A 12,759-nucleotide genomic window follows, 5' to 3' on the forward strand; every position below is an offset into this window, starting at 1 on the left:
AAAGTTGAACTAGGCAACTACAGACATGTGGTGGGGATGGTGGACTAGTTTCCGGGCCATGTGTCCTTCTGCCTCATGCGGGTACCAGAGAGTGGTATGCCTGGAAGTCTGCCTCATTCCATAGTGCTGAGTGTGGAAGAGCCAGCCGTGGCTTGGAGCACGTGGCTCGCTCTTTTTTCCTTCTCTGGAGGACTGTCTTCACCCAGAGACCCAACCCTACCTAGAAAGCTGTGAGAAGCTGTTCCTGCTCCTTGCTCTCTGAGGCTCAGTGTCTGGATCCTGGTATGGTTTTCAGTGTATGGTCACTTGTACCTTGAGTGGCCCAGTCATTTCTTCCATGTAGACCCTCCTGTTCTACCACAAGGGGCTTCTCAGACACCAGTCACCCATGTGCTTCCTGCCACAGCACCTCTCCTCTTCACTTCATGTACCCTGTGAGGAGTTGTGGAGTGAAAGTGTGACAGGGTAGGGCACCCCCTCTGGGAGGGAGCTTGGGAACCAACATCCAGGGCACCCACTGCAATGGCCCATGGACAGCCCGCTTGATCCCTAGCCCTTCACATCTCTTTCTGTCCCTACCATCGCCCTCAGCACAAGGCCATGCCGGCTTCTATGAGGACTGTGGTCTGGACCAGCAAAGAGGTGGGTGGGTTAATGACACCACCGAGCGTTCAATCAGACACACAAATGCACAGCCTCATGCCCAACAGTGGGGGTCACACACATGTAAGAACACATGCACACACTCACACACACACATATGCATATGTGCACAATTGCATACACTCATGCAAACATCCACATGACACACTAGTGTGCACATTTGTGTGTACACATGCACACTTGCACACACATTTGCATATGCACTTGTGCACAAACTCATTCACACTCAAACACGCTGGTACACACAGGTGGTGTGAAGCTTAACATGTTCAGTCACTAGGATCCTTTTTTATCTCCTTTCGCAATGGAAACACTTTCACTCCTGTTTAAGCTGAACTCCCCTCTATATCCAGATCCCGTTCTCTCTGTCTCTGTGTCTGTCTGTCTCTGACATGGGTCCTGTGCCTGTCACTGTCAGCTCTGACTCCTCACAAGTATATCATCAACCTCTTCTTCTCCACCAGCTGTCACTGCCAGCAAATAAACACGTTGGGTTCTTCTCCGTCTTTAAAGCAGCTGCAAATGCCCTCCCTCTGGGCCACCTTTCCTTTCAGCCATGTCTGTGTTGCTCCCCATTCAGAGCCCCAGACTTCTTAGCAGTAATCTACACTGTCTGCTTAGCTCCTGTTGAGTCCTTGGCCTATTGCGAGTTGCCCTTTCCTTCTGCATGCTGCTGATACCACCCTTGCCAAGGATCCACCTGCAGCCAAGTCATCAGGCAGTCTTGGTCCTGGCCAATCTCTTTGTAGCATCCAGTGGTCGTTAAACACTCACTACTTCCAGTGCCACATGCTCCTGGTTTCCCCAACCACCCTCCCTGCTTCTCGTCAGTATCAGTCCCTTCAACATTTTGGCCCACTAGGCCCTGACCAGGGCTTCTTGCTGTCTTCCCTACCTGGGCAGCCCCAGTGCCTTCCACAGCTCTGTGACTTGGCTGTGCTGAGGACTCCCACGCTCTGTCTCCAGTTCCCATCTGTCTCCTGACCTCCAGGCAGGAGTGGCCTGTGTGCCTGTCTATTGGACAGCTCTACCTGGCAATTTATAGACATCTTAACTGGATGTTTCCCAATGGAACAGCTCTCCTTCCTCAGCAAACCCGCTCCTCCACCAGTTCCCCAACCAGCCCGGGGCAACATGACAGGCAGAACTACTTGAGACCTGGCAGTGACCTCAACACTCATCTCAACGCTCATGCCAGCAAGGCACAAGTGTTATTATTCCCTACACACGTCCTCTGAAAAATAATGAGTCTTGATTAGGTAACACACCGCGTGGTAGAATGTTCAAAAAGCACCCAGTTATACAGGGAAAGTAAGCTTTCCTACCTTGTCACTGCCACCCAGGTGTTCTCTCCAGGGACAGTCATTCATGAAGGTTCATCATTTATTCTTGCAAAAATATGCTATGCTGCCCAAGCATATGTATGGATAAATTTGTCTTAAAAACTCATATAATGCCTAAGGTGAGCCTGACCCAAGCCTTGGTCTTTTCAATCTCCTCATATGCATGTGAAGGCTGGACAATAAAAACAGAAGGCAGAAGAAGAATGGTTGCATTCAAATTGCAGTGTTCGTGAAGAATATTGAATATACTGTGGACTGCCAGAAGAACAAACAAATCTGTCCTGGAGAAAGTACAGACAGAATGCTCCTTAGAAGAGAATGGTGAGACTTCAATCACCTTGCTTACAATCACGTCATCCGGAAAGACCAATAGCTAGAAAAGGACATCATGTTTGGGAAACTCTCAATGAAAAAAGATTGACACAATGACCACAACAGTGGATTCAAACATACCAACGATCATGAAGATGACGCAGAACCAGGCAGTGTTTCATTCTGTTATACATAAGGTCACCGTGAGCTGGAGCCAATTTGATGGCAACTAACAAAAACATCTAAGAAGAGTTCTTGCTTTTTTTCACTTAACAATATATGTTGAAGACTGTTACATACCAATATAACATAAAAACATAAACTTTCATTTGCCCCTGCCTCTCCAAACCCTATTGCCATGCTTATAGAATGGGCCACCTTCATCTCCCTTCACTACAGGGGAAGGTCCCTAACTGCTCTCCTTGCATGCAGTCTTGCTCTTCTTCAAGCCATAGTTCACACTATAGCCAAGATGTTCTTTGAAAAATGTAATTCCTGCTTCAAGCTGTTGTCTGTTGGAAACCTTTCCATGATCTGACTCCTGGCAACCTCTCATATTCTCTTTCCTTCTAATGCAGCAAGCTAAATTATTTTTAGTTCCTGTCTTATTGGACTCGGCTTAAAGATCACACATTAGTGATGAGGGCATTTTCAGGGGGTCCCATGACCTTAGGAAGCCCTGATGGCATAGCAGTTAAGAGCTACAGCTGCTAACCAAAAGGTCTGCAGTCCAAATCCACCAGGTGCTCCTTAGAAACTCTATGGGGCAGTTCTGTCCTGTCCCATAGGGTCGCTATGAGTCAAAATCGACGCAACGGCAGTGGGTTTTCATGATTTTAGGCTCCACCATGTTCGCAGACCACTCTCTATATTTTTTCTTTTATTACAGTTTACACACCTTATTGCAATTACTTGTTGAAATGTCTGACTTCTTTAGTAGACTGTAAGTTCTGTGAAGACAAAGGTGGCATCTGTCTTGTTCATTATATTCCCAGTGCTGGGTAGAAGTCTTAGTACATATGTCGTTGTTGTTCGGTGCTGTCGAGTTGGTTCTGACTCATAATGACTCCTAAGTACAACAGAACGAAACACTGCCCGGTCCGGTGCCATCCTCACAATTGTTGTTATGCTTGAGACAACTGTTGCAGTCACCGCATCAATTCATTTTGTTGAGGGACTTCCTCTTTTTCGCTGGTCCTCTACTTTACCAAACATGATGTCCTTTTCCAGGGACTGATCTTTCCCGAAAACATATTCAAATGTGAAACATAGTCTTGCCATCCTTGCTTCTAAGGAGCATTTTGGTTGTACTTCTTCCAAGACAGATTTGTTTGTTCTTTTGGCAGTCCACCGTATATTAAATATTCTTTGCCAACAACACAATTCAAAGGCATCAATTCTTCTTTGATTTTCCTTATTCATAGTCCAGCTTTTGCATGCATATGAGGCGATTGAAAACACCATGGTTTGGGTCAGGCATACCTTAGTCTTCAAGGTGACATCTTTGCTTTTCAACACTTTAAAGAGATTTGCCCAACGCCATACATCTTTTGATTTCTTGACTGCTGCTTCCGTGGGTGTTGATTGTGGATCCAAGTAAAATGTAGTGAGTAATAAATATTTATTAACTGAATCTGTGCCTGATTGTCAACGAGGTGGATTGACTGCAGTGGCTGCAACAATGAGCTCAAGCATAACAACGATTGTAAGGATGGTGCAGAACTGGGCAGTGTTTCGTTCTGTTGTGCATAGGGTCACTGTGAGTCGGAACCGACTCGACGGCACCTAGCAACAACATGCCTGATTGACATGGTTTTCATTCCATTCTCCCACTGGCCATTCCTCAGTTTTTTGTACCTGCCAAAGGTGGTAAAAATACCTGCCTTTGAGCAGGATTGTTATAATAGAGATGAGCACATGACGTGAGTGTAAACACTTTAGAAAAGATAAAACTCAATGCAGATGTTAGTCATTGTTGGGGAAATTCCTCAGTTTAAATATACTTCTTTGTGTGTGAGAGAGAGAGAGAGAGACAGTGAGAAAGAGAAAGACATAAGGGGTGGGGGGTGCGGGGAAGAAGGAAGAGGAGAAAGAACCCTCGCAGCCAAGCCTGAGGCAGTGCTTACTGACCCCTGTTAGTGTGTTACCCTATGTTAGTGGCATTCAGGGCAGTCTACAAAAGATTGCACATCTGCCCCAAAGAGCGCAAGTAAGGTTGGAAAGACACTCAGACACTGTACTGTAGGGTAGCACAGAAGTGGCCCTGGCCACAGGTGTTCCTGCCCTGCAGGAAGCCTGCCCAGATTGTCAATGGGGCTCCAGAGACAGGGGCGGAACAGAGGGAAGGAAATGTGCTGTTCTTGCCTCAGGGACCTTCCAGGCACCCCACGTGGTTCCCATTGCCCACCACCCGGTTACCTCAGGGACCCTCCAGGTACCCCACATCATTCCCATTGCCCCCAACCCGGTTACCTCAGAGACCCTCCAGGCACCCCACACAATTCCCGTCATCCCCCCAGCCCCATTACCTAAGGGACTCCTCAGTCACCCCACATGATCCCGTTTCCCTCACACATGTTTCCTCAGGGACTCCAGCACCCCACAGGTCCCCGTCACCCCCCACCCTGTTACCTCAGGACACAGAGCACTCTGGCCCCCATGTCCGAGGCCCAGTCTCTGATTTCTCTGGGCTTGGCCATTGTCCCTTAAAGACTAGTGAGGAAAACGAGAAAGGTGAAGGAAGCCACACTTTGGCAGTGAGCATGGAGTAGGGTTGCGCTGACCTGGGAGGGCAGTGGGCAGGAGCCACCTGGCCAGGGCCGGCACACCTCCTCACTTGGTTGTACTCTTTTTTGTTCACCCTGGGCTGGAGGGGGTGGCGTTTACAGCCAGTTGGGCCTGAGGGGGCAGGCTTCTGCAAGGCTGGTGTGCAGCTGGAGGGACTGAGTGTGTGTGTGCACTGACCCATGCAGCACCCTGTACCTGTGCAAGGGGCTGTGTGTGCATGTGTGAGTACATACGTGTGTGCATGTGTGTGCACACACATGGACAGTTCCTATGTGTCTTCCAGCTCCTCTCCTTCCTTGTGCTTGAGCTACTTTCCCAACTCATTCCTGATCAAGCTACGGAGCCAACACAAGTCTGCTCCAAGGAACACCATCAGCACACCATCCCCCAGCCGCTGCCATCCACCTCTTTGCCCAGTCACTACGTAGGTTCTGCGCTGGCCTGAGGCCCACTCTATGAGCCTCAGCCCCCATGACAGACGAATCACTAGTCCCTCCCTTGTGCCCATGAGACGGCCCACCGCAGAGCCAGAGCCCTGAGGTGATGGAGGGCGGGAAACCTGATTTCAGTTTCTATTCGGCCAACATATTTGCTGCGTCGACTTGGACATCAGCAGGGGTGATGGTTATTTCTGACCTGTCCCCCGACCAGCTTATCACAATAAAATAGCATCACACATGTGAAGCCCCTGTTACTAAAGTTGACTGATGTGGGAAGTTATCACCACAATGTCTCTGCTCCCCAGTTCATCTCGCCCCTGGTGTCTACTCTCTGCTTTCCTTCAGCCCCATCCAGGCTCTGCCTCCCAACTCAGAGACAAGAAGGAAGGGCTCCATGCAGGTGACCTTTGACCTGCCCTAGGGCCTCTCTCCTGCCCTGGATCCGGGGGTGACCCCCCCACCCCCAGGAGGATGGCTAGTCACTGTACCCAGGGACTCTCGGGGCCCAGTCCTCACTTTTCTCTCCCCTCTACCCATGTCAGCTGTACCCAGAGAAGGCTGGTATGGACTGTCCTTCCTACTCCCAGGTAGAAGTTGTGACTCTTCAACTTTTCACTCCCCCCATGATGATTCTGGTGGGCAAAAGGAGACAGTTCCCAGGTCTCAGGCCTCTGTCCCACATGCCAGCCAGATGGGGCAGCTCAGGCCCTAGAGTGGGGGTGGAGAGAGGAGAGGCTGGGGACACTGGTGTAGTGTCTCTGCAGCACCAGCCCCATTGTACAGCTACTGCCCACCCTCCCACCACCCATCTCTCCAGACCAGTTAACCTCTCAAAGGTGGAGAGCCATTTCTCTGTATGTGAGCTGGGGATTGACTGACCCACTCCCTCATGACACACACACACATACCACACACACACTACACAAAACACACTCACCTCATGCTACATACTCACACATACACATACAGACATACACACACCACACACACACACTACATACACCCCACATGCACACCGCATGTACCTCACATCCACACAGCACACACATCACATATGTACACGTACAGACATGCTATGTACACACACTAACATGCACACACCACAGACACAAACACACACCGCACACACGCACCACACACATCACATACCACATACACACAGTGCACACATATCACACACGCACACACAACACACACACACCATACACACCGTCCCTGTCACCTTCTGGACCCATCTCTCCCTCACTGTCCTGCCTTTGCCCTAAGGCCCAGGAAAGGACATGCACCCATTAAAAGGTTTGGAGATTCCTTGGCACAAATCATCCTTCATAAAACATACCTCAACATGACTCCATGCCAAGTGCTCCAATGGGAGAGAGAAGACTTCGCTGTGATCTTGCCTAAGCCATCAAATCCCTCCAGGCAGGGGGGGTGCAGGGAGGGGAATGATGTCAGTGAGGTGCCCTTCTGTCCAACAGGGGCATGCAAAGAGGGGACACAGGGCTGCAGCGGGGAGGCCAGAGGACAGGGCACCTGGGTTGGGATTCAAGGGAGGGCCGGAGTTCAGGAAGCTGATAGCAGGGGCCTGGCTGGGGGACAGGTCACGAGCCCACTTCCTCCTTGCTCCCTTCGACAGGGAACAGGGAGCTGGACTTGAAGCAGCCCTCTGGGAGGGACAGGGTGAATGATACAGAATCATAACCTGGGCAGTGCTAACCGTCTGGGCAGGCGTCTGCCCTTGGGGCTAAGCCAGTAACGGAGGGTCTTCAAGACACAAAAGCAGCGGCAGAAGTGAGGAGGGAGGGAACAGAGCCCCCTGCAGTGGTTTGCAGGGCCCTCACCCCCCCTCCCCCACTCCAGCTCATCCAATAGACAGCGACAAGCCAGCAAGAGCAAGAGCTACATGTTGGCCCTTATTATCTTTGCTTGATGAGAGGCCAGCAGGCCCCGCGAGGACTGGGTCCTCACCTGAGGTCAGGTGACCAGACAGCACTCACATTGTAGACAAGGAAACTGAAGCTCAGCCGCTGGAGGAATCCGCCAAGATAGCTCACCTGGCAATTAGCAGAGCCTGAATTTGAGCCGGAAGTCACCTGGCCCCTCAGCCAAGCTCCTTCCCTGCAGCCATCATGGCTCTGAAACAGGCAGCTCCATCTCTGGACCAGGAAGTCCCTTCCTAGATGGACACAAAAACCACACAAATGGCTCACACGGGCATGTCACAGCATGTGAAGGCTCTCAGGCCACTATCTCTGATCCTCATGACAGCTCTGTAAAGTTGACAGGACCAGGTGCTGTGCCCATTTTACAGACGAGGAAGATGATACTCGGGGGGATTGTGTGATTGAGCTCACGGCCCCCACAGGCAGGCCCACAGCAGTATCCAGGGCTGACTGCCCCTCTGTGGCCCCTGTGGACAGATGGACACATCTGGATCCAGGTGGATGGGGTATCTGCTGTGTGTCAGGCTGTGACAAGGACGCGTAGAGAATGGGGCTAAGAGACACCCGGGCAGCGCAATGCTGTGCCTGTGGGTACTTGCTAACCTTGGACGATAATGTGTTTCTGTGTCCGTAAGCCCCATCCGCTGCCCCAAGGAGGCACCTGAACCCTCAGCCAGCAGACCATCAGTGCCCCCAGGCCAACATGACTGGGCAGGCCTGTGTTGAAGGGCATCAGGCCCAGTCTGACCCAAAGTGGCTCCCCTGACTTTCCAAAGTCACTTTGTGGAGTGGGGACTTCCACGAAGCTGGACAGGGAAGGGGAGGGATGAAAAATAGAGCCAGAACAGAAGATGGTCCAGGCTTGTGACCTGCAATGGGGAGACTCCAGAGGCTGGGTGGGGGGACAGTGTCACTCCAGCAATGCCTGGCAGACAGGCAGCCACATGCCACGTCCACAGCCCACAGCCCACTCCGACACACAAGGTCCCTGGCTTATATGTGGAGGTGGGGAATACCAGAGCCACGCAGACTTTTTTATTTATTTCCTAGTTCCTGTTCCTGGGGGGCCTGACGATGCCACATGCATGCCTGGGTCCAGAATTGCCCAAGAGCTGTCTAGAGAATGGAGAGTTTGGCTCCTGTCCCTCCCTGCATGCCAGCTGGGACACTACCCAGCCCCCTCAGCTCCTGCCCTTCCACCCTCCACCTGGCCCCCACCGCACCCTGCTCAGGTATCTGCCCCAGAGCCTGGCCCAGCCCCACAGTCCAGGGGGGCCTCACCCCCTCCTGCTGCTGCTTCAGGGAAAAGGGAGGCCCAGCTCCCAGCCTCCTGGGTCAGTGTCGGCCCCCAGCTCCCTGGCCCCCCACCGCAGGACCTTCTCTCCTGCTGGTCCTGCCCCGTCAGGCTCCCGACCCCTCTCCACACTCCCCACCTGGCCTGTGGAGGGGGCTGGTGCCCATGTTTCTGGCCAGTGAGGTCCATGCACACTAGACAGATGGCCTTTTTCTTAGGACAGATGAGGTGGCCTGCTGCTTGGCCACCTTGGTGGCAGAGCGCGGGGTGCCTGGGTGAGTGCTGCACTCTATAAACGGAACTGGAAAAGCCCTTCCCTTCTCCTGAGCTGGCCAGGTGAGAGTCAAGAAGCATAGGAGGTGCAGGCAGGTGTGCACAGATTTTGGGGGGAGACCGTGGGTAAAATGGAGCCTTCGTCGCACAGTGGTTAGGCACTGTGGCGAGCTACGGCTCCTAACCAAAAGGTCAGCTGTTTGAATCCTCCAACCACTCTTTGGAAACCCTATGGAGCAGTTCTACCCTGTCCTATGGGGTCGCTATGAGTTGGAATTGACTCAATGGCAACAGCTTTTTTTTGTTGGCTTGCTTAATGTCTAAAATGCTGCAGGAAGTGCTGGGGTTACAGGTAGGATGCACGGTTTTGGAAAAGGGTTTTGGGTTTGGTTTGGGTTTTAAGAGCCGTGATCTGCTTTGGAATGATGACTTGGTGCTGTCCCCTGGCTCCAAACCCATGCCCCGTACCCTCTTCCCCCTCCCCTGGTTTTTCCCACAGTGGGAACAAATCATTCACAGAGTCCAGAGGCTGGGGACTTGGCCCAGTGTGGAGATACACCCCTTGTCAGATGGCCCACACACCGTGTCCCACCCATCTAGGTCTACAGCTTCCCAGAGCTCTGGAGTCACCACTCTGAGGAGCTTGGCCCTCTCCTGCCTGGAACAACATGGACTCCAGGCAACGTGCCCCATGTCCTGTCTCTTCCCGATGGCTTGGTCTGCCTGTGTGATCAGAGACAGACAGAGGAGCCTGAGATAGACAGGCCCTTCTGCTGGAGACAGGCATCCTGTGCCTGGGATGGCAGAGCTGCCAAGCAGCTGAGAGGTGACCCAGAGACTTGGAAACTGGAGCCCTGATGTCTGCAGCCAGGACACTAAAAGGATGTGCCCTGCCCAGGCCCATGAGCGATTTCTCGTCGGTTGGGACCAGGCGGCTGTCCTGACCACTGGGGATCTCTCCACCTGGCCTCCCCCAGCACCCACTCTTCACATCACAGCTCACCCATCCACAGGCATCAAGTTCCCCCAGGCCTGGGACTCACCCATTCAGCAGCTTCTCTTCCTGGAGAGAGGAGATGGGAGAGGGGCAGGGCAGAGGGCCCAGCTCTGGGAGGAAAAGGCCTGGGGTCTGTTGAAGACAAGAGTCCAAGAGGGGGCATAGAAAGAGGCTTGGGGACCAGGGTGAGCAGGTCCCAGGGTCTTTGACACCCTCCTTCACCCCATTGACCCAGGAGGGCCTGCAACACCAGCCTGTGCGGGCTGTGGGCTGGGCGGGCTGTGGGGACCTCACAAAGCCAGGCCAGGTCAGGGATCATTGCTCAAAACCACGTGCGTGGCACCCACAACGTCCCAGGTCAGCGCGGGGATGTGGGAACAAGGCGCTCAAAATCAGAGTAGGCTGAGGGTGCCAGAGGCAGGCGGGGAAGGGGAGGGTGGTAGTGACACAGTGAGAGCCAGCCACTTGTGGTAGGGAAGGGACAAGAGTGGGGGACGCTCACAGATGAATGTCCCCATCTGCTGTTGAGGCCCATTGTGAATGGAGAAAAGGACAAAAATGCCTGTGAGAAATCCAGGCGACCCTGAAGATGCCAGAAAACAAACACAGACACACACACAGACACACACACAGACACACAACACTTAGACACACACAGATACACAACACTCAGACACACACACAGGTACACACACAGATATACATGCAAACACACAACACTCAAACACACACAGATACAGAACATTCAGACACACACAGACACACAACATTCAGACACACACAAATACACAGAGACACACAACACTTAGACACACACAGATATACAACTCTCAGACACATAACACTCAGACACACAGATGCAACACTCAGGCACACAGACACACAACAGTCAGACAGACACACAACACTTAGACACACAGATACACAACACTCAGGTACACAATGCTCCTATACACAACGCTCAGACACACACAGGCACGCAACACTCAGACACACATAGAGACCTAACAACACCCAGGCACATACAGAGACACAACATTCAGGCATACACACAGATACAGAGACATGCAGACACCACACTCAGACACACACACAGATGCACATGTACGTACAGACACACCACATACACATGCACACAACGCTCTAAAACACTGCTTTAACATATTCACTCTCTCATGAAATACCCCTTGTGTCGACATGTGTCAAGTACTCGGTGGGTGTCTCTGAGGCAGGGAGTGGGCTGCAAGGGTGCTATTCTCAGGGCTCTTCCCCCGACTCCCACCCCGGTTTAGCGCTCAGCCTCTTCCTGTTGGCCCTCTCCCAGTTTTTCAAGGAAGTACTGGAGCCTGAGGTCTGGTGGACAAGGTCCCCGTGGTGGAAGCTAAGAGAGGCAGGAACGGTGTGGTATTGGGAAACGAGGGCTGGGGACTCATCAGCTTAGCGGATGGGAAGGAGGACAGGGGACTCACATGCTTTAGGGGAAATGTGTGCCGGCTCTTCAGCACTCAGACCCCCAGCTATGTACGGTGAAGTGCTTTGTGTACACACGGCGCCACACGTGACTCATGTCCTCAGAAGAGCAGGGCCCTGGGCAGGGAAGGAGCATGGAGGGTGTGTGGCACAGACTGCCATGCGGGCAGCGACAGGCCACACTGGGGCCCAGGGCCCAGCTTCCAGCCCAACCTCTCAGCCATGCCATCCCGTTCCAGGCCCTGGGCAGCCATGGCCGTGTGTGTGCACATGTGGTGTGTGTTTGTCTGTGTGCATGCATACTGTATTGGTGTGGTGGGTATGGTTTGCATGTGTGTGTGGTGTGTAGTGTGTGGTGTGTATGTGCATGTTTGTTCATGCTGTGTGTGTGGCTTGTGCCTGTGTGTCTGTATGTGCACACTCTCACCTGCTGACCTCTTGCTCCCTCATCTGCGGGCTTTATGAGCTGGCTTACCAGGGCTCATGAACCCGGTGACTGGAACAAACTCCAAGCTGAATGAGCAGTGGATTAGGCTTCCCTGACCTCCCTGCCCTGTGGCTCCATCCACGCAGCCCATCCACCCGTCCCCGGCGCCAGCCCTGCTCACAGACAAGAGCACTAAGGAGACTCCCTCTGAGAGGGTTTGGTGGGGGTGAGGAGAAAGATGACTGGGGACAAGGGAGAGAAAAAACTGACACTCAGAGGGCCCACATATCCCTGTGATCTGAACACCCAGGTGCCCAGACCACACACACATGCACACCGCACACACACGCACCACACAATCACACACCACACACACAATCACATGCTACACAAACACACAGTATGCATACATGCACACCACTCACACACCACACAATCACACACCACACACACAATCACATGCTACACAAACACACAGTATGCATACATGCACACCACTCACACACCACACAATCACACACCACACACCATACACATGCACACCACAGACACGCACACACCACACACACAATCACACGCTACACAAACACACACTATGCATATATGCACACCACTCACACACCACAGACACACACACTGCACACACACCACACATATGCACACTACAGACACACTCACGCCACACACACCACACAATCACACACCACTCACACAATCAGGTATCACGCTCACAACAGACACCACGTAACACATATACACAGTACAGACTGTCACACACACTACATATACACACAACACACTCACACACAC

This window comes from Loxodonta africana, chromosome 8, assembly GCF_030014295.1.
Source record: "Loxodonta africana isolate mLoxAfr1 chromosome 8, mLoxAfr1.hap2, whole genome shotgun sequence".
Taxonomy (NCBI): domain Eukaryota; kingdom Metazoa; phylum Chordata; class Mammalia; order Proboscidea; family Elephantidae; genus Loxodonta; species Loxodonta africana.